The sequence below is a fragment of the Mesocricetus auratus genome, unplaced genomic scaffold (assembly GCF_017639785.1).
Source record: "Mesocricetus auratus isolate SY011 unplaced genomic scaffold, BCM_Maur_2.0 Super-Scaffold_100003, whole genome shotgun sequence".
NCBI classification, from domain to species: domain Eukaryota; kingdom Metazoa; phylum Chordata; class Mammalia; order Rodentia; family Cricetidae; genus Mesocricetus; species Mesocricetus auratus.
The window spans coordinates 2,464,291-2,490,194 of NW_024429188.1; the positions used below are offsets into that span (position 1 = coordinate 2,464,291).

The 25,904-nt window shown below is 40.8% G+C and overlaps 1 pseudogene; it reads right to left on the reverse strand.

The window, feature by feature from the left end:
- Nucleotides 1-21,782: 21,782 nt before the first annotated feature.
- On the reverse strand, nt 21,783-22,856 carry LOC121139907 (annotated as a pseudogene).
- Nucleotides 22,857-25,904: the final 3,048 nt, after the last annotated feature.

A 25,904-nucleotide genomic window follows, 5' to 3' on the forward strand; every position in this document is an offset into this window, starting at 1 on the left:
CCAGCCATGAAACTATGACTAGACTAGCTGCCTGTGCTTGGGGACTGCCATGGCAGCTTCCATCCCAGAAGAAGGAACAAACTAACCCCAGCATCCTAGTCTCCTGCTCTACCTACGTGATTAAGAATATCAGGGCCTGACTCCAGACCACACTCTTATGCATGGGGTATAACACTGGGGCTCCAATCCATCTCAGTGGGATCCAAAGCAACCCAGCATCTTAGAAAAGTTTTTCCACTCATGAGACCAGGAAGTGGAGAGCTACAACAACAGTGAACTTGCCTACACCCACCAGAGGGAACCCCGGTCCCACACCAATCAGGAGAGGAAGAGGCAACCTCTGGAACTCACTGCAAGAATGGATGGGAAGGAGACAATATAAAAACACAAGGAGGAACAAAAAATCCAATATGACACCACCAGAATCCAGAGACCCTACACCAACCAGACAGGAACACCCCAAAACAAATGAACTAGAAGAGAATGGCATAAAAAACAACTTAATGGAAATGATAGAGGCCCTCAAAGAGGATATGAGAAAATCATTTAAAGAGATGGAGGAAAAAACAATCCAAAAATGCAAGAAATGGAGCAAAAGACAAAGCAAAAAATTGCAAGAAACAATTCAAACAGGGAAAGGGCTGAAGTCTGAAATAGAAACAATGAAATAAACACAGTCTGAAGGAATGCTGGAAATAGAAAAGCTGGGAAAATGGTCAGGTACTACAGATACAGGTGTAACCAACATAATACAAGAGATGGAAGAGAGAATCTCAGGTGTTAAAGATACACTAGGAGAAATGGATTCATCAACCAAAGAAAAATTTAAGTTCAACAAATTCCTAACATAAAATATCCAGGAAATATGGGACACTGAAATGATCAAACTTAAGAATGATAGGCAAATAAGAATGTAAAGACACCAAACTCAATGGGCCAGAAAACATGTTCAACAAAATAATAGAAGAAACCTTTCCCAACCTAAAGAAAGACATGCTAATGAAGGTGCAAAAAGCTTACAGAACACCAAATAGAGTGGACCCCCCAAAAATCCCCTTGTCACATAATAATCAAGACCACAAATATACAGAATAAAAAAAGAATATTAAGAGCAGCTAGTGAACAAGTCCAAGTTACTTATAAAGGCAAACCTATCAAAATTACACATGATTTCTCCATGGAAACTGTGAAAGCCAGAAGATCCTGGAAAGATATTCTACCAACATTAAGAGACCACCAATGCCAGCCAAGACTGCTAAACCCAGCAAAGTTTCCACTCAATATAGATGAAGAAAACATGATATTTTCTTGCCAAAAACAGATTGGAATAATACATATCTGCTAACCCAGCCCTACAGAAAATTCTGGGAGGAAAACTCCAACATAAGGAAGTTAATTTCAACCAGAAAAAATAGGCACTAGATAATCCTACTTTACCACCAGGCAAAAGAAAAAGTGGTGGAAATCCACATACAATTCCATCAACATCAACCATTCCAAAACAGACAAGAATGAGCTATCCATGGTCATTAATTTCCATCAATATAAATGGTCTTATCTTGCCCATAAAAAGACACAGGTTAACAGAATGGACTCAAAGACAGAACCCATCCTTCTGCAAAAAACACACCTCAGTTTTAAAGACACACATTATTTCGGGGTTAAGGTTTGGGAAAAGATTTTCCAATCAAATGGACCCAAGAAACAAACATGGGTAGCAATCCTAATATCTAACAATTTAGACTTTAAAATAAAAATCAATCAAAAGAGATGAAGGAGGCTACTCCATACTCATCACAGGAGAAATCAACATAGATGAAGTATCAATTCTGAACATCCATGCCCCAAATACAAAGCCATCCACATTCATAAAAGAAACATTACTAAAACTCAAAGCACATATAAAACCTCACACACTTGTAGTGGGAGACTTCAACACCCTACTCTCACTACTAGACAGGACCACAAGACAGAAACTTAACAAGGATATGAAGGACCTAATAGAAGTTATGACCCAATTGGGTTAACAGACATCTATAGAACACTCCATCCAAACATAAAAGAATATACCTTCTGCTCAGTTCCACACGGAACCTTCTCAAAAATCGACCACATTCTTGGCAACATACAGGTACAAAATAATTGGAATAACTCGATGTATCTTATAAAACCTTCATGCCTTAAAGTTAGGATTCAACAATAACACAAGTCGCAGACCCTGCAAACTCATGGAAATTGAACAATACACAATTGTACCACTCCAAGGTCAAAGACAAAATAAAAAAAATTAAAGACATCCTAGAATTCAATGAGAATGAAGACATAACATAACCAAACTTATGATACACTTTTTTTTTGGTTTTTCGAGACAGGGTTTCTCTGTATTGCTTTGGAGACTGTCCTGGAACTAGCTCTGTAGACCAGGCTGGCCTCGAACTAACAGAGATCCTCCTGCCTCTGCCTCCCAAGTGCTGGGATTAAAGGCGTGTGCCACCAACACCCGGCCATGATACACTTTTAAAGCAGTGCTAAAAGGAAAGTTCATAGCACTACTTGCCCATATGAAGAAACTAGAGAATAGTCACACTAGAGAATTAACAGCACAACCGAAAGCTCTAGAACAAAAGGAAGAAAACTCACCCCAGAGGAGCAGACGCCAAAAAAATAATTAAATTGAGGGCCGAAATCAAAAAAGTAGAAACTAGGAAAACCATACAATGAATCAATGTAACAAAGATTTGGTTCTTAGAGAAAATCAACAAAATAGACAAAATTTTATCCAAACTTACCAAACGGCAGAGTATAAACATGCAAATTAACAAAATCAGAAATGAAAAGGGATACACAACAATGTACAGTAAGGAAACCCAGAGAATCATCAGGTCATATTTTGAAAAGCTGTACTCGACAAAATTTGAAAATTTAAAGGAAATGGACAATTTTCTGGGTAAATATCACTTACCAAAATTAAATTGAGAACAGATAATCAATGTAAATAGTCTATACCACCATCAAAAGACTCCTAACATGAAAAAGCCCAGGGCCAGATGGCCTCTGTGCAGAATTCTACCAGAAATTCAAACAACAGGTTATACCAACTATTCTCAAAATATTCCACGCAATAGAAGCCGAAGGGTCTTTGACACACTCTTTTTACGATTCTTCAATAACATTGAAACCAAAGCCACACAAAGACACAACTTAGAAAGAGAACTTCAGACCAATATCCCTCATGAACATTGATTCAAAAACAAACAATAAAATACTGGCAAATCGGATCCAGGAACACATCAGAAAACTCATCCACCATGATCAAATAGGGTTCATTCCAGGGATGCAGGGATGGTTCAAAATATAAAATCCATCAATGTAATCCACCATATAAACAAACTGGGAAACAAAAATCTCATGATCATCTAACTAGATGCTGAAAAAGCCTTTATTAAAATCCAACACCACTTCGTCATAAAGGTCTTGGAGAGATCCAGGATAACAGGAACATACCTAAACATCATAAAAGAAATATACAGCAAACCAGCAGCCAACATCAAACTTAGTGGAAAGAAACTCAAGGCAATTCCTCCAAGATCAGGAACAAGGCAAGCCTGTCCCCTCTCCCCATACCACTTCAATATTGTACTGGAAGTTCTAGCTAGAGTAATAAGAAAACAAAAGTAGATCAAGGGGATACAAATTGGAAAGGAAGAGGCAAAACATTCTCTATTGCAGATGATATGATAGTTTACATAAGTGACCCAAAGAACTCTACCAGGGAACTCTTACAGCTAAATAACACCTTCAAAAAGTGGCAGGCTACAAGATCAACTCAAGAAAATCAGTAGCCCTACTATATACAGACAATAAAAGGGCAGAGAAAGAAGTCAGAGAAACATCAACCTTTACAATTGCCACAAGCAACATAAAATGCCTGGGGGTAACACTAACCAAACAAGTGAAAGACCTGTATCAAAAGAACTTTGAGGCTTTAAAGAAAGAAATTAAAGAACACACCAGGAAATGGAAGGATCTCCCACGCTCTTGGGTAGGTAGGATCAATGTAGTAAAAATGGAAATCCTGCCAAAAGCAATCTACAGACTCAATGCAATCCCCACCAAAATCCCAGAACAATCTTCACAGACCTTGAAAGTACAATTTTCAAATTTATATGGAAAAACAAAAAACCCAGGATAGCCAAGACAACCCTGAACAACAAAGGAACATCTGGAGGCATCACCTTCCCTAACTTCAATCTCTTTTATAGAGCTATAGTTCTGAAAACAGCTTGGTATTGGCACAAAAATAGACAGGTAGACCAATGGAATTGAACAGAGTATCCTGAAAATAATCCACAACCCTATGAACACCTGATTTTTGGCAAAGAAGCTAAAATTAAACAATGGAACAAAGATAGCATCTTCAACAAATGGTGCAGGCATGACTGGATATTGGCATGTAGAAGACTGCAGAGAGATGGATGTCTATCACCATGCACAAAACTTAAGTCGAAATGGATCAAAAACCTCAACATAAATCCAGCTACAATGAACCTGTTAGACGAGAAAGTGGGAGGTATCCTTGAACGAATTGGTACAGGAGCCTGCGTCCTGAACATAACACCAGTAGCACAAACACTGAGATCGACAATTAGTAAATGGGACCTCCTGAAACTGAGAAGCTTCTGTAAGGCAAAGGACACAGTCAGCAAGACAAAAGGGCATCCCACATATTGTGAAAAGATAATCATTAACCCCACATCTGACACAGGACTGATCTCCAAAATTTACTCAGAACTCAAGAAGCAAGTCTCCAACACACCAAAGGATACAATCAAAAAGTGGGAAACTGAAGTAAATAGAGAACTCTCTGTAGAGGTAGTATAAAATGGCTGAGAGACACTTGAGAAAGTGCTCACCATCATTAGCCATTATGGAAATACAAATCAAAGCAACTCAGAGATACATCTTACTCCTGTCAGAATGGTTAAAATCAAAAACACCAGTGACAGTTTGTTCTGGAGAGAATGTGGGGAAAGGGGAAAACTCTACTGCTGGTGGGAGTGCCAAACTGTACAGCCACTATGGAAATCAGTATGGAGATTCCTCAGGAAAATGTGACTCAGACTGCCTGCCACAAGACACACCAATTCCACTTTTATGCATATACCCATAAGACACCCGTTCACACAACAACGATGTCTGTTTACCATGGTGTGTGAATGATCTTTGGGCTCCCATTCCAAATACAAGGATGCTCTCTCAGTCTAGACACATGGGAATGGCCTAGGTCCTGCCCTTGATGAAATGACAGACTATGGAGATCCCCCCAAGGAGGGCCTCACCCTCCCTGGGGAATGATGAGCAGATTGGGTGTGGGGCTGGAGGGTTGGTGGAGGGACAAGGGAGGAGGGGTGGGAAAGGGAGCTGGGATTGACATGTGATGCATTCATGATTCTAATTTAAATAAAAACATATATTGAGGGAAAAAAGAAAAACAGAGAGACCAGCCACACCTACTCCCACTCTCTTTCAATTGTTGCTCCTCTGAAGAGGCAGACAGAACTTTGCCTCATTCTCTCTTTCTCTGTCTCTCTCTGTATCTCTCTCTCTCTCTCTCTCTCTCTCTCTCTCTCTCTCTCTCTCTCTCTCTCTCTCTCTCTGTCTCTCTCCTCCCTCCCTCCCTTCCCTTACTCTTTTCCCTTTCCACAAAAAAAAATTCCCATGTAAGATTTGTCTGCATGGCATGTTTGCCCTCTCCCATCAAGGTTCGTTCTCACCCTCCAAGGTCCAATCTCATGCCACATTATGACATCATTTATGTGTTTTTTTGCTATCAATTCCCATTTTTAAGTTGACCAGTTGAAGACGGTTGACCAAATATGGATTGTTGGGGCACTGTCTGTGGCCCTAAGCCTGGTAACAGTATTCCTATGGTTCCAGTGCCTGTGTACCCTTATTTGATCTCCCTTCATTCTCAGGCTGTTTGAAACAGATTTCTGTTAAGAAACTAAAGATTGAATATTGATTCTTTCAACTATCTGAACCTCATCTGACTATGTGCACTCCCTGAGATACCATTTGGCATAGATCCGCCCATAACAAAGATTTACAATTGCAATAAAAACCCTGATGATGGTAATAAGAACCTATCCAGAATTTAATCATACTGTACTATGGGAATAGATGTTGCATAGCAGAATTGAAATAAGAAATGCATGTTTCTCTAGGTGCTCCCCTCACAAGCAGTAATAAACACTTACATTCCACATCATCTCAAAGCTTTTAATCCTATAAACAAATAAAAAAACAAGCACCGTGCACTGTCTCTGACTCAATGAGAACCAGTGAGAAGAAACATCTGGCCAGTCTCAATGACCATGGAATAAAAAATTGATAGTAGGGTACATACTAAAGTCCATACATATGAGCCGATGGTATTACCTGATATTTAGAGAATATATGGGAAATAAGAATAGTTTCCCAGAAGGAAAACAAATGGCTTGACTGTCTTTCCTCTACAGTGTAAACCAAGGAAAGAAATATAAAAGGCCCATGACTTCTGCCATTTTTCCTTTCTCTAATCCTTTAACATCCCATCCCTTTCACATGTTATTCTGAAGGAGACCTGCTTCAGAAGGGGGTTCAAGTCCCAAGGAGCATATGTGAAGTCGATGTGGGGAGAAGGAAACAGACACGATCTGAGGGTGAACTGGAATTGCTGTCAGCAGCCTGTAATTGAGATTATAACTTTTATATTTCATAGTTATGCACATAGGATTAAAGAGGAGACAAGGAGCACATGAGCAATCTGGCCTTGACCTTGACAATAGGCACAAGTCATAAGTTAATGAACCTCTAGCTAGAGACAAGAAGAATGACTGCTTTATCAAGCAGGAACTTTCCTCAAGTTCCCAAGGGAATTCAGACCCTTATCCAAATGCCTGACGTTGGGGAAAGGACTTCTGGGGAGAAGACACTATACTACAGTTGCTCAGACTTACTATATGGGCCTATTCCCTCATACACTCCTAAAAGGGAAGGTCCTGATGTTTTACTCTTTTCCCAGTATATACTGCCATTTCTCTGTGTTTATTAACTGAACTCTTGCCTTTAATGGACTCATTTCCCGACCTGCAGGACACTCAACGTGGGTCTGGTGGACACCTAGGAAGAAGATGGGGGACAGGGGACACAAGGACGGATGCCAAGACAAGAGTCTGATCAATGTGACAACTTCAGTCATCCCAAAGGGATTTATATAGGGGAAAGGAGGAGGGGAAGGAATGGGGGTGTGTTGTAGCTGCATTGATCCTGGTGGAGCGATGGTCAGTGGGATGGGTAGGTCACCCTGTGTCCTCTGGTGACCTAACTAAAGATTATAACTATTTTTCAAGTTCCACCTTCTATTGTTTAAGCCTATGCCCCAGATAAGCCGCAGGTCTGTTTCTAGAATTTGGCAGGTAGCAGGGTGGTCCAGAGTCATGTACTTTCTATGAGGGTTGAGTCATGTCTTCTCTTATGAGTACCTGAGGCAGCCATAACTGGTTGATGGCCGGGGTACCCTGACAGGCTCAGGCTCTGAGTCTGAATTGTAGGCAGCTCATCCTTGATATCAGGTGTGTTTATTAAATCTCTGACATTCCTTTTCTTCATGTAATTATAGGGGTAGATTGGCATTCCTGGTTCCATGGTGATAGGGATTTTTTTCTGAAGCACTATTTTTTTTAGAGAGGCTACCATTGCACAAGTTTTTAACCTTTATCAAGATCCTCCACATAAAATTTCCCAAAGGGAAGTAGTGAGATTCATTAAAAATAGAAGTAAAATGGTGATGGAGAAGTGTGGTCTACAATGTTGAAGTATTGGAAATTTGTCAGGCATCAATAATCACCATGATATCATCACAGGGTCCATGCTAGTATTCCAACTTCCACAGAGACATCTGTGATAAAATCCCCCTAACCACCAGTTCATCTAATAGCAGTTGAGTTGTTAAGTTGTGTTTCAGTGTTTCAATCATCAAGCAACCTGGGGCTGGCTTGACATGAGTGGCAAAGAAAAACACAAAAGAGCCTTGCCCTGAAAACATTCTAAGAAAAGGCCAGATATTAGGCCAGTGTCTTAGTTTGGGTTTCTATTGCTGTTAAGAGACACCATGGAGGGAGTCCAGGGAAGCAGCTGTTCCGGCGGCAACATCAGGTAAACAGGCCAGCTTCTAGGCCTGTGTTCCAATGCCTGCTGATCGCTTGGGAACAGCACAGAGCTTCCAATCCCGACCGGAGCCAAGCACCCCAAACTCCAGGTCTTCTCTCCCACCAACGAGACCAATCATCGTCATGGAGGGAAATGTGGTGGCTTGATGATAGACATGGGACTGGAGACAGAGCTGAGATTCCTACATTTTGAATTAGAGGCAACAGAAAATGGTCTGAGAAACTGAGTGTGTCTGGGGCATATATTAAACCTCAAAGCCCAACCCCACAGTGACACAGTTCCTCTAATAATGCTGTACCTACTCCAACAAAGCCAGACATTCTAATAGTGCCACTCCCTATGACCTTATCGGGCCCAATTACATTCAAAGTAACACAGCCAGAGACCAACTCCAACTTATCCAAGGTATTAGCAGGTTATTCCTGCCTGTTGTATCAGCAAGAGCACTGAGACTCCTCAGTAAATAATGGTCTGGCACTGTTAGGAAGTTAGGTGGGAAAGGAATTTCCTGTGTCCCTTAGACTTAGGAATCAGAATGTTCAGATAAAGGGCAGGTGGACTAAAAGGTTGCAAGCTTTGATAGTAAGTACCAAGAACAGACTGATGGGGGAGTGATGACATTTGATATCAATATAAAATCATGCTATGAAAAGCTGGTATACACACCAAGTGATGCAGTTTTATATCACAGGTATGTGACCTTCAGTCATCCAATAGTGATCTCAAGACAAATGTTGCTACCCTGAAAATATTAGTCATGTGAGGACAAACTTGTATAAAAAGGAAGACTAGAAGATAATCTGTTTCACTTGTAACACCAAAAATTCTTTACCTTTCCAAGGAATGTATACGGGTTGTGCTTTCAATCTGGAACATTCCCCATAAGTTTCTGTGTTTGCTCACATGGTCCTGATTTGGTGGCACTGTTTCATAATGTTGAGGAACCTTTAAGACATGGAGCTGTGCTTCGTGCCATGCAGGCCTTCTGGTTTTGTTTATTTTCCTTTCCTCCACTGAAGTGACTTATTTGTGTGTGGGAAGGACACTTGGGGGCCCATCGGACAGAACTCAGGTTGAAAGGCTTAGTGGCAAATAACTTTACCTGCCTGTGCCTTTGGTCTTCAGTTTTTATAGCCGTGGCTCTACTTTCTTTCTGTTCTCTGATTCCTGGCTGCTGATCATATTGTCACCAACAACCTTAGCCTTGTCCCACCCTGCTTACTATTTGACCTATAAAGCAAAGTCCATCCTTCCTCCCTCTACATGCTTCTTGTCACATATCTGGTTGCAGGAGTAGAAAATATGGAATGTAATACACAAGGGGAAACACAATAATTTCCCCTAAAATATTTTATTTTCTCTAGATGTCGGGCAGATAAAATGATTGTATTGAGCTCCCGAGAAGCCCTCCAATTCTTTTCTGAATTCCTCACCTTCTTTCCAGCTATCCACTTCTACAAATACTCTACCATCTGTTTTCTCAGACATAGACATTTCACTTTTTGACATCCTTCTCTGCCCCTTAATAATAAAAGCCAGCCCTAACGAGAGATTCTGCCTTGCTAGTCAACAGGAAAGGGAAATGATTCCATCCTTGTCCCTCAAAAGCAATATGTAATGGTTTTATAACAGAGTGGAAGTTAGATGGGAAAGTAACAGAATATAATGAGATTCAAGATTGGAGAAGACTGTACAGGAGACAGAAAGGTACTGTGGTTATGGAAGAGAAGAGAGTGAGGATTAGGCTTGAGGCACAGTGACAGTCAACCAAAATTAATTATTATGAAATGTCAAAAGGAAACCTGGTAATTTCTAAAGTGATTTTTAAAAAGAATGCTAAAGGGTGTTTTTTAAACAGGCTTTTAACATTTTAAATGTCCTGGTTTTTAAAATATATTTAAAGTGCCCCTCTCATGTCTCTCAGCTATTAATTTGATAAACTCTTTGTCTTCAATCACACACACACACAAACATATACACACAAACACACACACACTCACCATGTTGGGCACATATTCCTTGTCTCATTGGTGCATATGCTTCAGGGATACAAATTTGTATTGAATAATCAATCAAGGGACACTGGGAGAGACTAACTATCTCTATCAGCAGTCCTTAGTTGCCTGTATTTCTTTGGATAGGCACATGACAATTCCCCTCTCCTGTGTTAGCATGTCTACGGATTGTCAGTGTTCATTTCTTGTTTATGTAGCTAAATCTACAGTCTCACATCATAGTTCCCGGTAATACCGCTCTTAAACTTTCCACACCTTGTCGTCTGAAATGTTCCCTGATACTTGGATATAAGTCCTGTGCTGCAGATGTATGCATTGGGACTGGGCTCCCCACAATCTATTGATTTCTGTACTATGTCCAGTTGTGGTTGTCTCTGATGGTCTCCATTTGCTGTAGAAAGGTGTAAACTGATACAAACCCTAGGACTGAACACAAGTAACCTCCTTTTGAGTGATTGGCCAGGGAAGTCCAAGTGACTGCCAAAACAAATACGGTATTGCTGTTGCCTTTGAATTAATCTCTCTCTCATTCTCTCTCTCTCTATCTCTCTCTCTCTCAGTCTCTGTCTCTGTCTCTGTCTCTCTCTCTCTCTGTCTCTCTCTGTCTCTCTCTCTCTCTCTCTCTCTCTCTCTCTCTCCTGTAGAAGGTAATAACTATTTCTGTAGAAAATGCACACTTAGAAAAGAAGACTCCTATTATTGGAACTACACTAATTGAAAGTTTCCTTTCTGAGATCAAGCTTCAATAGTCCCAGAAAATGCACTGGAAGCTGCCATACAATGAAGCAATTAATAATCCTTCTTAGCTGTGACACTTAAGAACCACGACAATGGCCAGAACAGTAAGACAGCATTAAAGTTTCAATAGACGCAATGACATGTTGGTGGTAACGAACATCTGTGTAATGGGAACGAAGGCCACCTCAACATAAGGAAAACCAATATTGATTCTAGAAATCTACCTAACTCCCTGAAGCTGGTAAGGTAATGGAACTTAGGAGACAATGTACTATCACCACATTGCTAGACCAACGTGATTATGTAACTACATTCTAAATCTTATCCTTATACACACAAATCAGTATAGCTATTATGTCTGGTACTTAGAAAAACATTTCTGCAATCAATGACACTTCCTAGGACATATTTTGAAAACACCACATTGATTTAAATCACTTTCTCTTTTGAAAAGGGTCTGGATTTCCTTATCTTTCACAGATAGTAAAGCTATGTTTTAGGAAGAAAGGACTCATGCTTACTCTTGGTTGGTTTCCTGGGCATTGTGCCGTGGGACCCAAACAAGTCCCTAAGAATGAGTGATTACCAGGGAATATGGAGGGTGCTAAAAGAGGGGAAAATACATAAATGTGTTCCAGAGAGCATATTGGTGGGTTGCTCACCTGAGGGCTACCTACTCAACTAGTTTTTCTGGCTTTGACATCATATCACTGCTGTTTTCAATCCTGAGTTTGTGGCTTAGCAGCTGCTACCCTCTTCAACTTTCCTAATAGGATAGATATCAATCCTTTTCCTTTGGCACATGGAAATTGAATCCTTAGATCCAAAGTTTTGGGCATTGGATATGAGAATACATATGAAATATTTAGTAGTGTGGAAAGGTATTCATTTTGTTATTCTTAAACATGGCAAGGCAGTAAATGTATTATGATTGATTCCTCTTTGTATTTCCAGCATTCTTGAGGGCGCCAAGCAAATAGAGTTTATGATAAATACTCCTTGAAAGAATAAATAAATGATAGGGTGAACAAATGGATGAGATTATCTGCGAAGTTTATACAAATATCTGAAAGAGGTACAGGCCAAATGTGGTTCTAAGTGAATCCCAGTGTTACATAACTTCAAATGACCAGGGCTGGACAGATTCCATCTTAGGTGTGAATGAATCAAGCTCCAAGAAAGTTAGCAGATGGCACTCAGAAACAGTGTATTAGAACCCACATGGAGTAGTCATGAGGGAAGGATGCATTGTAGTTTGCAATTTTATTGATGAGTTCCCAATACATTAGTTTTAATGGCCAAGTAAAATATGGATGGCCATAAAGCAGAAGGGAACGTGCACGGACTGTCTTGAAGAAAGTGACTCTGCCAAGTCTCTAGGGAGTTCCCAGCTCTTAGTGAGAGACAGTGCCAACAGCACATGGTGGAAAGGACACCTTAAGGCAGATAGCCTCAGAAAGATCTCACTGTACTTTCAGGAATGGGTATGCTTTTGTGTTTGTTCCTGTGTTTGTTTTGAGACTGGGTTTTTCTCTAGAAGTGGAGTCTTTCTTGGTACTTGCTTTGTAGACCAGAGTGGACTCGAACTCAGCGATCTTCAGACCTCTGTGTCTCGAGTGCTTGGATGAAGGATGCTTGCTGCTACTGCCCTGCCAGTAATGAGTATGTGAAAGACCATAAAAATAGGGAGGAGTATGCAGTGGCACTGACAGACAGAGGAGAAATGCCCGATAAACACTCAGTTCCAGGTACTCAGCATTCTACTGAAGTATCCATCTAAAGTGTTGTGTCCAAAAGATTTCTGCTATGGATGGGGAACTCTTCCAGTGGGATAATGACTCAGACTAGGAGAGACTTTGGATTTCTACCCCTTCTGTCAATCACATATACTAAGTGTAGTGACTGTGCTCGAAGCTGTTCTATCGAGGGTACTGCTTCCTCCTGGTCACTAGCTGCTTCACATACACAGAGGACCTTGACAGGCAGACCCAATTGATCTCTTACCTCACTTCTTCATCTACAGGCACCATATGGATTCTGTAGGGATCTCGAGTGGATGTCAAAGATCTTATCCCCACCACAGATCTCCAAAGACATACCATAGCTGCAGCTACATCCTGTGTGAAGACTCTCGAGAGCTAAACCTGGTGTCTGTGTATTGGGGAGAGATTTATGAAAGCAGACAAAGGCTGCAACCTCTGGATACACAATGCATAAAGCTGTGCTGCCTCCTGGTGGTCACACTGCTGAGATGCCAGATAGCATGTAAGTGGTGCATTATTTTTAAATCTCAATAGTCTTATTATTTTAAATGTATAACAACTTATCATTTTTCCTTACAAAAGTATGTCAATGTTGAGTATCCTATACAATCTATCACAATAACTATTTTTTCCTTTTTAATTTAAATTAGAAACAGCCTTGTTTCACGTGTCAATCCCAGTTCTATCTCCCTCCCCTCCTCCCCTTTCCCCCTATTCTACCCCTTTTCACCGCCCCAGGGAGGTTGAGGCCTTCCATGGGGCATCTTCAAAGTCTGTCATAGCATTTGGAGCATGGCCTAGTCCCTATCCCGCATGTCTACGCTCCAAGAATACACCTCTATGTGGAGTGGGCTCCCAAAGTCCATTCGTGGACTAGGGATAAATACTCAGCCACTACCAGAGGCCACATTGATTGAACAGACCTCCAAACTCACATCCTCGTTCAGAGGGGTGGAACAGTCCTATGCTGTTTTCCAATCTATGAGTCTGTGGTCCATGTGTTCCCCTTTGTTCAGGTCAGCTGTTTCTGTGGGTTTCTCTAAACTGGTCTTGACACTTTGTTCATCACTCCTCCCTCTCTGCAACTGGATTCCAGAGTTCAGCTCAGTGTTTAGCTGTGGGTGTCTGCTTCTGATCCCATCAGCTACTTTATAAAGGCTCTAGGATGGCATATAAAGTAGTCCTCAATCTCAATATAGCAGAAGGGCATTTTTGGTAGGCTCTCGACTATTGCTTATATTGTTAGTTCGGGTCAAATCTTTAGATCTCTGGACATTTCCTAGCACCAGATTTTACTTTAAAACAATAATGGCTCCCTCTATTATGATATTTCTTTTCTTGATCTAGTCCATTATTTCCCTGACTTGATCTTCAAGCTCTTTCATGTCCTCCTCTCCCCTCCTCTTCATTTTTAAGCTTTTTCTTTTCCTGGTTTTTGTAGTAGTGGTAGAGAGAAGACCCAGGTACTTATGCATGGTTGGCTAGCTCTGCAATCTCCTGTACAGCAAAAGCCATCTTTAATATGGTGTCCTTATTAGCGGTGAGAAATAAGGTAAACATTTTAGAATTTTAAAGTTTTGAATCAGGTTTTCTTAAACCCTGATTCCTTTCCTATGTTGACCGTTAGATGTAGTCTCTAGAAGGAACATTTCCAATAGCAGTTAGCTCTTCCTATCACTGACAGTCTTTGAATAGTGTGTGTGACTGCAGCAGAGCCGGGACGGCTGTAAAATTGTGTGGGGAAGCCGTGAGTGAATGTGTAGTTGACATGAGCATAGACATATCAAGTATCCCAATGCCTTAGACCAATAGGGATTGGCAAAACCTTCCTCGGGTCAGGCCAGAGGGATGGCAAACCTTCAAAGATCTGACTTCAAGTGTTGTCAATGTCATCAGGGCTTAGCAAAATGTTTCCTCCTCTAAGATGACTACAGCCTAAGATCCCTTACAGAGATTTCCTAGCGAGATTGGCTAAACCTGCCTCCTTGTTCCTCCTTCATAATAAAAACCCACCTCCTGGATGCAGATGTATAAAAGAAATGAGCTGGCTTTAATGCTGCTATTGCACTTGCTCCTCTCCTTCATAATAAGCACAGGCAACCAATCTCGGTATGTGTCCTGTGTCTGACCATCTGTATTGTATCATTACCCTGTATAAGTCAGTCTTTGGGCCCTGCAGGATGTGGCAAATCTGAATTGTCCTGGAGTGTGGCAGCTGCTTCATCATGAGTGGCAGATCTACAGGTTTACAGAATGAAATTACAAAGCCAGGTAGCTCTCCTTTACTCAGAGCACACATGTCTTCTTTGTGTTAGTATAAGTAATTCATAGGAAAGATGTTTATGCACAGAAAGTTTACTCTCCATTGATCTGGAAAGTCTGACTCTAGGAGTAGGGTAAAGCATGGCTGTATTCTTGGGGGGGTTCACTTACAGTTCTCCTTGGCTAGTATTCATGTGTATACTACTTATTATACTTTCTGTCCTTTATTCTTCCTTTTTATGTCTTTTCCATTAATTTACACAGGATTTCACTATGAAGCCTCACTGTCCTCGAACTAACATTACAGACTAGACTGCCTGCCTTGAATTAATGAACTCACTTATCTTTGCCTCAGAAGTGCTGGGATTAGAGGTGAGCTACACCACAAAACTTGGGGCTTCCTTGTAAGTCAATGAGTGAGGAATCAATTTTATATTTTATATTTTGAGCACACACACAGATACTCTATAGTACTCCTTTACATGAAAAAAAAGTTCTCAGCTGATAGGGCTCTGAATCTGGAGAATGCATTTCTTCTGTATCCTCTAGCATACCTGTGATTCAAGGTGCTTGCTGTTCTAAGGAGTCTGGGATTGAATTTTCAGTTCACCTTCCATGCCTCTGCTCTGAGGCTGGAGAAATAGGGAGGGTGGCATGTTGACTAATGAGAGACAGACACCTGAGTTAGGGTCACAATGCTAAGGAGCAGCGAAATCAGAGGGGCTGACTGAATCAGACAGCAAGAAGAAGCAGTATGAGACAAGCCTCGTCTGTGACTGAAAACTGAGTTCTGGGGCAATGTATGTCTCTTCAGATACTGTGATGCAGATCACATGCACCCCAATTTCATGGTGGCATCACTGGCTCCCCCATTCTTACTGGGGTGGGCTTCCTCCTGATCCCTGACACAGGAGAGGCCTCTCAGGAAATCATACATCCTATTGTTCAGTTAGTTGCCAGGATGCTGATGCTGGCCACTGCAGAGCTGTCACCATGGCTACCATGGTATGATAGTCTTTCAGGAAAAGAATGACTCACACAAGAATGGTAAATTCTGTAGTTGTAGATGACATCGTGCTTCATATGGAAACTCTGGCAGATTTGCTTTTAGGATTTGGATATTGTTTCCTAACTAATAATATGTCAATGAGAGATGTGTAAAGACCAGTAAAATATACGGTAGAATGAAGCAGTGCTGTATCCACATAAGTGGAGGACCCCAGGAGGATCTGGGAATCTGGTTATTACCTATGCTTTTGGCACATTAAGAACCCAGTGTTGCTTCACAGACTCTCTAGCCATTGGATTGTAGGCTGGAACTACCCAGATCTATGTCTAAAATTCATACATAAGAGAGTACATGCCATGTTTCTCTTTTTGTGACTGGGTTACCTCACTCAGGATGGTTTCTTCTAGTGCCATCCATTTGCCTGCAAATTTCAGGATTTCATTGTTTTTTTTCTGCTGAATAGTACTCCACTGTGTAAATGTACCACATTTTCTCTATCCACTCTTCGGTTGAGGGACATCTAGGTAGCTTCCATGTTCTGGCTATTACAAATAATGCTGCTATGAACATAGTGGAACAGACATCTTTGTTGTATGAATGGGCATCTTTTGGATATAGGACTAAGAGTGGAGTTGCTGGGTCTTGTGGTAGGTTTATTCCCATTTTTCTGAGGGATCTTCATCCTGATTTCCAAAGTGGCTAAACAAGTTGGCACTCCCAACAGCAGTGGAGGAGTGTTCCCCTTTCACCATAACCTCTCCAGCATAAATTGTTGTTGTTGATTTTGATTTTAGCCATTTTGACAGGAGTAAGATGGTGTCTTAGAGTTGTTTTGATTTGCATTTCCTGGATGGTTAAGGATGTTGCAGACTTTCTCAAGTGACTCTCAGCCATTTTAGACTCCTCTATTGAGAATTCTCTATTTAGTTCTGTAGCCCACTTTTTAATTGGATCCTTTGGTGTTTTGGAGACTTGCTTCTTGAGTTCTTTGTAAATTTTGGAGATCAGCCCTCTGTCAGATGTGGGGTTAGTGAATATTTTTCCCATTCTTTGGGCTGCCTTTTTGTCTTGCTGACTGTGTCCTTGGCCTTACAGACGTTTCTCAGTTTCAGGAGGTCACATTTATTATTTGTTGATCTCACTGTCTGTGCTACTGGTGTTATTTTCAGGAAGCTATCACCTTTACCAATTCTTTCAAGGGTACCACCCACTTTCTCTTCTAAGAGGTCCAGTGTGGCTGGATTCATTTTGAGGTTTTTGATCCTTTTGGACTTAAGTATTGCACATGGCAATAGACATGGATCGATCTGCATTCTTCTATATACCAGCATCCAGTCATGCCAGCACCATTTGTTGAAGATGCTTTCTTTTTACTATTGTATATTTTTAGCTTCTTTGTCAAAGATCAGATGTTCATTCATGTGTTGGTTAATATCAGGGTTTTCAGTTCGATTGCATTGTTCTACCTGCCAATTTTATGCCAATACCAAGCTGTTTTCAGGAGTATAACTCTATAATAGATCTTGAAGCCAGGGCTGGTGATGTCTCTAGACATTGCCTTGTTGAACAGGGTTGTTATATGTAAACTGGGTCTTTTGTTTTTCCATACAAAATTGATTATTGTTCTTTCTGGGTGTGTGAAGAATTGTGCTGCTATTTTATTGGGGATTGCATTGAATCTGTAGATTGTTTTTGGCAGGATTACCATTTTTAATACATTGATCCTACCTACCCAAGAGCGTGGGAGATCTTTCCATTTTCTGAGGGCTTCTTTAATTTCTTTCTTTAAAGATTCAAAGTTCTTGCATTACAGGTCTTTCACTTGTTTTGTTAGCATTACCCCAAGGTATTTTATGGTGTTTGTGGCAATTGTAAAGGGTGATGTTTCTCTGATTTCTTTCTCTGCCCTTTTATCGTATGTATATAGTAGGGCTACTGATTTTCTTGACTTGATCTTGTAGCCTGCCACATTTCTGAAGTTATTAATCAGTTGTAAGACTTTCCTGGTAGAGTTCTTTGGGTCATTTATATAAACTATCATATCATCTGCAAATAGTGAGAGTTTGACCTCTTCTTTCCAATTTGTGTCCCCTTGATCTCCTTTTTTTTTGTTGTATGACTCTGGCTAGAACTTCAAGCACAATATTGAAAAGACACTAAGAGAGAGTGGTCAGCTTTGTCTTGTTCCTGATTTTAGAGAATTGCATTGAGTTTCTGTCAATTTAGTTTGATGTTGGCTGTTGGTTTGCTATATATAGCTTTTATTATGTTTAGGTGCGTTCCTGTTATCCCAGATCTCTCCAAGACCTTTATCATGAAGGGGTTTGGGATTTTATCAAAGGCTTTTTCAGCATCTAGTGAGATGATCATGTGATATTTTTTCAGATTGTTTATATGGTGGATTACATTGATCGATTTTCATATGCTGAACCATCCCTGCTCTTCTGGGATGAAACCTTTTTGATCGTGGTGAATGATTGTTTTGATGTGTTCTTGGATCCGATTTGCCAGTATTTTATTGCGTATTATTGCATTAATGTTCATGAGGGATATTGGTCTGAAGTTCTCTTTCTTAGTTGAGTCTTTGTGTGGTTGGGGATCAAGGTTATTGAAGCCTCGCAGAAAGAGTTTGGCAAAGACCCTTCTGCTTCTATTGTGTGGAATACTTTGAGAAGAATGGGTATAAACTTTTCTTTGAATTTCTGGTAAAATTATGCACTGAGGCCATCTTGAGCTGTGCTTTATTGTTTGCGAGACTTTTGATGACTGCTTCTGTTTCCGTGGGGGTTATAGGTCTATTTATATTGCTTATCTGTTCTTGATTTAATTTTGGCAAGTGATAGATATCCAGGAAGTCGTCCATTTCCTTTAATTTTTCTAATTTTGTGAAGTACAGGTTTTCAAAGTATGACCTGATGATTCTTGGAATTTCCTCAGAGTCTATTGTTATGTCCCCGTTTTCATTTCTGATTTTGTTATTTTGCATGGGTAAAGTTCTGCTGTTTGGTATGTTTGGACAAAGGTTTGTCTATCTTGTTGATTTTCTCAAAGAACCAACTCTTTGTTGCATTGATTCTTTGTATTGTTTTCCTAGTTTCTACTTTATTGATTTCAGCCCTCAATTTGATTATCTCCTGGTGTCAACTCTACTCCTCCTGGGGGAGTTTGCTTCTTTGTGTTCTAGAACTTTCAATTAATTGCTGTTGATTCTCTAGTATGACTGTTCTCCCATTTCTTCATGTGGGCACTTAGTGCTATGATCTTCCCCCGTAACACTGCTTTCAAAGTGTCCCATAGGTTTGAGTATGTTGTGTCTTCATTCTCATTTAATTCTAGGAAGTCTTTAATTTCTTTTTTTATTTCTTCTTTGATGCAGGAATGGTGCAGTTGTGCATTATTCAATTTCCATGAGTTTGTAGGTTTTCTGCAAATTATGTTGTTGTTTAATTCTAATTTAAACACAGGGTGGTCTGATATGATGCATGGAGTTATTCCAATTTTTTGTAGCTGCTGATGTTTGATATGTTGCCAAGTATGTGGTTGATTTTCGAGAAGGTTCCATGTGGTGGTGAGAAGAAGGAATATTCTTGTTTTATTTGAATGAAATGTTCTATAGATGTCTGTTAATCCCAGTTGGGTAATTATTTCTATTAGACCCTTTGCTTCTTTGTTGAGGTCCTGTATGGTATTCCTGTCTAGTGGTGAGAGTGGTGTGTTGAAATCTCCCACTATAAGTATGTGGCGCTTTATATGAGATTTTAATTTTAGCAATGTTTCTGTTAGAAACATGGATTCCTTTGTATTTGGGGCATAGATGTTCAGGATAGAAACTTTATCCTGGTGGATTTCACCTGTGATGGGAAGCTCTGTGTCTGTCCCCAGTCACTGAAATGCAAGCCCAGGATGCAGGGCCTTGTTTACCTTGATCTGCTGGTTTCCTGGTCTCCTGGGTGGAAGAGAAGAACTGGAATCTGGGGTGCTTGGGTCCAGCCAGGATTGGAAGCTCTGTACAGTTCCCAGGCAATCCCTAGACACTGAAGAGCAAGCCCGGATACAGGGCCTGTTTTACCTGGTCCTGCTGGACCATCTGGTACCCTTGGTGGAAGAGAAGTCCTGGGCTCTCTACAGTGAGATTCTTAATAGTGTCACTTAATTACATTGTCCTGGGAATGGGGCCTCTTCTGGGCATGCCTGTGGGAGTGTGTTAATTATGCTAATTGAGGTGAAGGACTTGCCCACTATAGGAGGCATGGTTTCCTCTTTGGGGAATTCTAGACTGCAGAAAATAGAGAAAGCCAGCTGAGGGACTACACAGCATGTACCATGTGCTGATTGTGGCTGCAATGTGACTAGATACTTAAAGGTCCAGTTGCCTTGGAAGTCTGTGAAGACCAGCTGCAAGTTTCCTGACAAGGTGAACTGTATCCTTGAATTGTTGACCAAACCGTTTCTCTGTTAAATTGCCTTTGGAGAAGCTTTCTAGCGCAGCAATAGAAAAAGAAACTAAGACACATGGTGGCTGAGAAATGGGTGGTTGCTGAGGTGAACCTATATAATTCCTTGGCCTCCCTCTCTAACAGTTCTGGAATGAAACATGCAAGACTTTGGTACTTTCAACTAGGAAAGCCTTCCCATGCTGGAAGGAGAGTTTCAAGGGCAATCCTTCTAGAAGCTAGAAAGGAAAGAACTCGGAGAGACATGGAGACAATAGAGGCCAACTCATAAGGTTTCAAAAGGAAAGCTATCATGATATTTTGGCTGAGAATCTGCCTTCATTCTCTCCCTACTCTTTAGCCTAAATGAAGCTAAATTTAAAGATAATGACCAGTTTATTTTGCAGAGGATATATCAAGACAGGCAAGCATAGTCTGGGGAGAGGGCTCAGTGGTTCACAGAACTGACTGCCCTTCCAGGGCATCTGCATTCAATTTACAGCACCCACATATTGCTCACAACACCTGTAAATTCAGTCCCAGGGTACCCAGTGCTCTTTCCTGTCCTCCATAGGCACCAGGCACACAAGTAGTGCATGAGCATTCCTGCAGGTAAAACACCATGAACAGAAATAAATAAATTTTAAAAACAGTATTCAGGCTAGTGCTGAGGAAGCAATTGTGACTCTTAAAGTGATCAGCACTGTAGGGAAAGCTGTGCTGCACTGAGACCATGGGAAATGGGTTCAGAGAGCAAAGCCTAATTCCTTGGAGACTCCATCTTGTGATGATCCCAACACATTTAAAGAGAGAAAGTCCAGGGAGAACATCATCCTTTTTTTTTCAAAACCAACTGCCTAAGAAAGGGTTTTCCCTTAACGTATAATACTTTTTTTATTTTTTGTGTTCAAAATTAAGAAACCTCAGAGTTTTCCATATGTGGAACTGTTTGGGATGCCTACTGCACAACATTATAACTCCTCCTCCCACAGTTCAGGGAACACTGCAGAAGAGGGTGTCAGAAATATTTTAAGAACTAGAAGTCAGGGAGGACTGTCACAAAACAATGTCTTTTAGAAATGACAGACAGCGACAGTCAATTATCAACACCTAAAATTACATACACAACAATCAAGCATAATTGATGGAGAAGTTCACAAGGCTCCAAGTCTGGTTGATTAGGTATAGACAGTTGAGAACTGTCTGGGGAGCAGAAGTCAGTTTTCTTCAGAGATAGGTTTCATGGTATGTTGTCCATAGTACAGTGGAAAGCTCTACAACTATGTGCATATGGATGACAAGCTGGACTCGGTCAATTATATATGAAAGCAAAAGTAGTTGGTAGGGGATGTTATAAGATAGACACAGAAGTTGGGAGGAGGCTGTGAGAATAAAAACCAAAAGATATCCATGAATGAAAAAAATAATTCATATCTTGCTCCAGAATAGTCGTGGAGGCCAGGTCATAGATGAAACCTCAGTTTCATAAACACTGGTTGAAATATTAGCCCTGCTTCACTTTCAAGAAAAGTTGTTGTCAGGGCATTCCATGTGCCTGGAAAGCCAGCTGTTGGCATTAACAACGAGACATTTCACTGAACCTTTCCAGCGAAGGCTAAAATAAAGGAGCATCCACTTTTTCAGGGTGGTATATAGATCAATTTCCTTTTGCAACACAAGTAGGTCAGATGATGAGACAAGTAGATACATGATCTTTATATCAATTTCTCTGTAAAGTCTAGCATTTGGGTGTATCATCAAGTTGCAAGGAAGCCAGTCAAAGCACTGTGACTTTCCAGATTTCAATCTATATGTTTCTGCTGTTATGTAGTATGAACACACAGTTTTCATACTAATGGTTTTCTTCATGGTCTCATTACATTGCTGAATTACCTGCTCTACCTGAAGCAGGCATGCTGCTGCCAGAACATGAGGAACCTGTCGAGGCTTCATTGGCAAGTCCTCATCCCTGTACAATGAACCAAACACAAAATCCAAGGACCAGATGTCTATGTGCTGGTTGATAATCTCCAGTTCAATAATATCACTGTGCGGTTCTTTCCAAGTATCTTTGAGCATATTAGCAAAGTAACCCGACTGGCATAGAAATGCTTTGTGCAAAGACTCCACTTTCTCCAGAGCACGGATTTTGGCATCACTGTCTTCCCCACTCAAAAATAAAGTTTAGTAAGTATACTTAGATACAAGCTTCCTTTTTTTTGCTGTAGAAAACGCCAAAAACTGGCTGTCAACTTACTGTCTGAGATCTGTGGATGCTCCAGTTCGGCCCCAACCAGTCCCAACTGTTCCATTTGCGCTTGCAACTGCCATAAGCCCAACTGTGACCAGCACTGTATTCAGGCTGCTGTGGCTCTGCCAAACTGGAGTCATCGTGTATCCAGACTCGGCTGCTGCAATGTCCCATCGAAGAAAACTCCTAGAATCTCTAAAGGAAGCTGTTGTACAGGATTTTCACTCATGCCATTGCTGAAGTGTGCCAGGACCGCCTGGGCTCACTGCATTTCTCTGGCACAGTCTCAAATGTCACAGAAAAGGCAGGTCATTATTCATTGTCTACACCTGCCCTAGAGCAGGGACCCCGCCCAAGGCCAGCAGGCCCTTTTAAAACTATGGCATGTGACCCAGCTTTTTTTTATTTTAATTTTAAATAGCTTGTTTTACATGTCAATCCCAGTTCCCTCTCCCTCCCCCTCCTCCCGCATCTCCCCCACTATCCCCCCATCCTCCCACCCTATTGCCAATTCCTTCCACATTGGGGATATCTAGAGTCTGTCATTTCACTCAGGGTAGGGTCCAGGCACTCCCCTAAGAGTCCAGGCTGAGAGAGCATCCCTCTTTGTGTTATGGACTCACGATGTCTATTAGTATTCCAGGGATAAACACTGATCCACTGCTTAGGACTCCATAGGTTGCCCAGGCCTCGTCACAGCTGGGAGGCCAGCATGGGATTGATCCAGACCCCCTGAATGTGACCCAGCTTTTTGTCTTCCTCCTTCCCTTTCCTTCCTCCCTCTTCTCTCCCTTCCATTCTACCTAATTTCCTCCCTTCTCTCCTTTCTCATTTCTTCTTTTCCTTTCCCCATTTTCCTTATCCTTTCCTCTGCCCCCTTCTTGCCCTCTGTGGTTTCCAAAGGGACAGATATGTAGCTTATCTGACCTCACTCAAAGTCAAGAACCTGCTCCACAGGTTTGTAAGCTGAACTTTATTCTGTGAAGATAACGACCAAGTTACACCCATCTTTTTGAATGTTAAAGATTGTATACATTCCAACTGATAACCCCTAGAGTTACATAGAACACTGAACTGTCATGCTGGGCATTGGTGGCTCATGCCTTTAATACCAGCAATTGTGAGGCAGACTCAGTCATGTCTCTGTGAGACTGAGGCCAGCCTGGTCTATAGAGCATGTTCCAGAATAGCCTCCAAAGCAATACAGAGAAACCCTGCCTCAAAAAAAGAAACAAAAAACAAAATAAAAAATAAAAAACAAAGAATACGCAACTCCAAGTGGCGTTGAATATAAGCACTTACCAGCAACTTTCAGCAATTTAAATGGTAGACATTTTTATTGCTTATTTTATTGGTCTTTTTGATTACTATACAAGTATTAATTTCCCACATGTGGTTGTATACTTAGACAAGTATTCATTTCACATATGTGGTTGCATGCATATGACCAAAATTTCTGTGTATGCTTTGCCTATTCATATAAAGATTCAAAAACTTTTTGTTGACATTGTAAGAGCAAGGTAAGCTTCCTTAAGTAAATCCCTGTGTATGGCTCAAGGCTGATTTAGCTCCAGCCAAAGAACCATAAACAGTTCCAAGGATTGCCCATCCTGGTCAAAATAACCCCATCCGGATGGTCAGGCAATGACAAATTTTGATAAGTAACATCTTCTCGTCACAACTGTTCTTGACAGCAACTGTTAGTAACAATTTTGAAATTTCCCCAAGACCCACATCAGTGAATCCAAAGGTCTCCTACTCTTACCCAATTCTAGACACCCAAGGCACACACCACCCTGCTTGCAGTTTTTTTTCCTTTATATACCCCTTACTCTTAAGGTCAGGCACCCTTATCCTGCAGCTGCTGTGCCAGTTTGCTGGAAAAGTTCCTTGCTGAGAGATTTGTAACTTAACAGTAAACGTTATGAGTTTTCCTCAGTGAGTGGGCTCCTTGTTGGTCTCTTTTTGGGGTCTCAAAAACATGGTGTAACAGGCATAAGGGTCCTTATAAATCCAGTTATTTGGCATAAGTGCACATGTGTGCACAGTTTATGTTTTTGTTTTATTAAAATGCATTTACCTATTATGTTTCTACGGGAATATTTACTCAAAATAAATTGTAATTCTTTAAAAGACAGTCAAATTTTAATTACTTCATTTATGTCTATGTGTAAAACACCCTCATACCTGCAATAAGATAAATATCTTTCAATATTTCCTTGCTGAACTTTAATAGTAATATTGAACTATTTTGTGAATCTAAATCACAACATTATATGCCAATAACTCGTATTTCAGCCCCATTTTCAAATATTAGTTTGGTTACCTTTTTATGATCTTTCCCTGGTTTTAGTATTGTTAACAACTGACAACTCAAAATTGTTTTAACCTGAGTGCTACTGTTAGGTGTGTACCACCAACTCCTAGCTTCAGATTGCTATGTTTAAAGTTGTATACCTAGCTTCTCTGGCACGTGGTTGACTTTCCTCTCTAAATCTTCAGGTGAACTATAATAAATCATAAGTAATGTATGACTACAAATTGTGCTGCATATATGTATTTGCCCAAGAATGGTACACCTAGAATTTGGTGTGTTGGACCCTTCCACCATAGTGGTCTGCTGACCAGCTTGTGACTAGGAGCTCCTAGCAAATACCTCTTGTCCCCTCCTTACAGTAAAATCTGAATGTAACTACCTGTTGTATGCCAGTCCTTATTGCCTGAATGCAAGTTCCTGTTATCTGCCCATCCTTACTACTGAAGGGCCTTGGGAAGATGTACTTCTGTCCTTGGTAGTTTTCCACCGTGCCTGCTAACTGGTATATAATGCACCAGTCTTGTTGCAATAAATGGCATTCTCCTTGCATGAATGTCCCACTGTGTTTTGTCTTCATTTCAATCCTCAGGTACTTGCCTGAATTCTTGAGAAGTATTCTTCCCTTTCCTGTGCTATATTGGGGTAGATTGACACCCATCTTGGTGAAAAACCACCAAGCAGATTTTCACAATAGCTATTTGTGTCCCCCCCCCCGCTAGCAAAGCAAAGTGTCATCTCTTGCACGATCTGTCATTTCTGTTGTTGATCTTAGCCATTCTTGGCGATCATAGGTCTATTTAAATTGTTTTTCTGATCTTGATGATCTTGATTTAACTTTGGTAAGAGGTATGTACTGAGAAATTTAACACTTCTTTAGGTGGAGTACAGGTTTTTAATGTATTTCC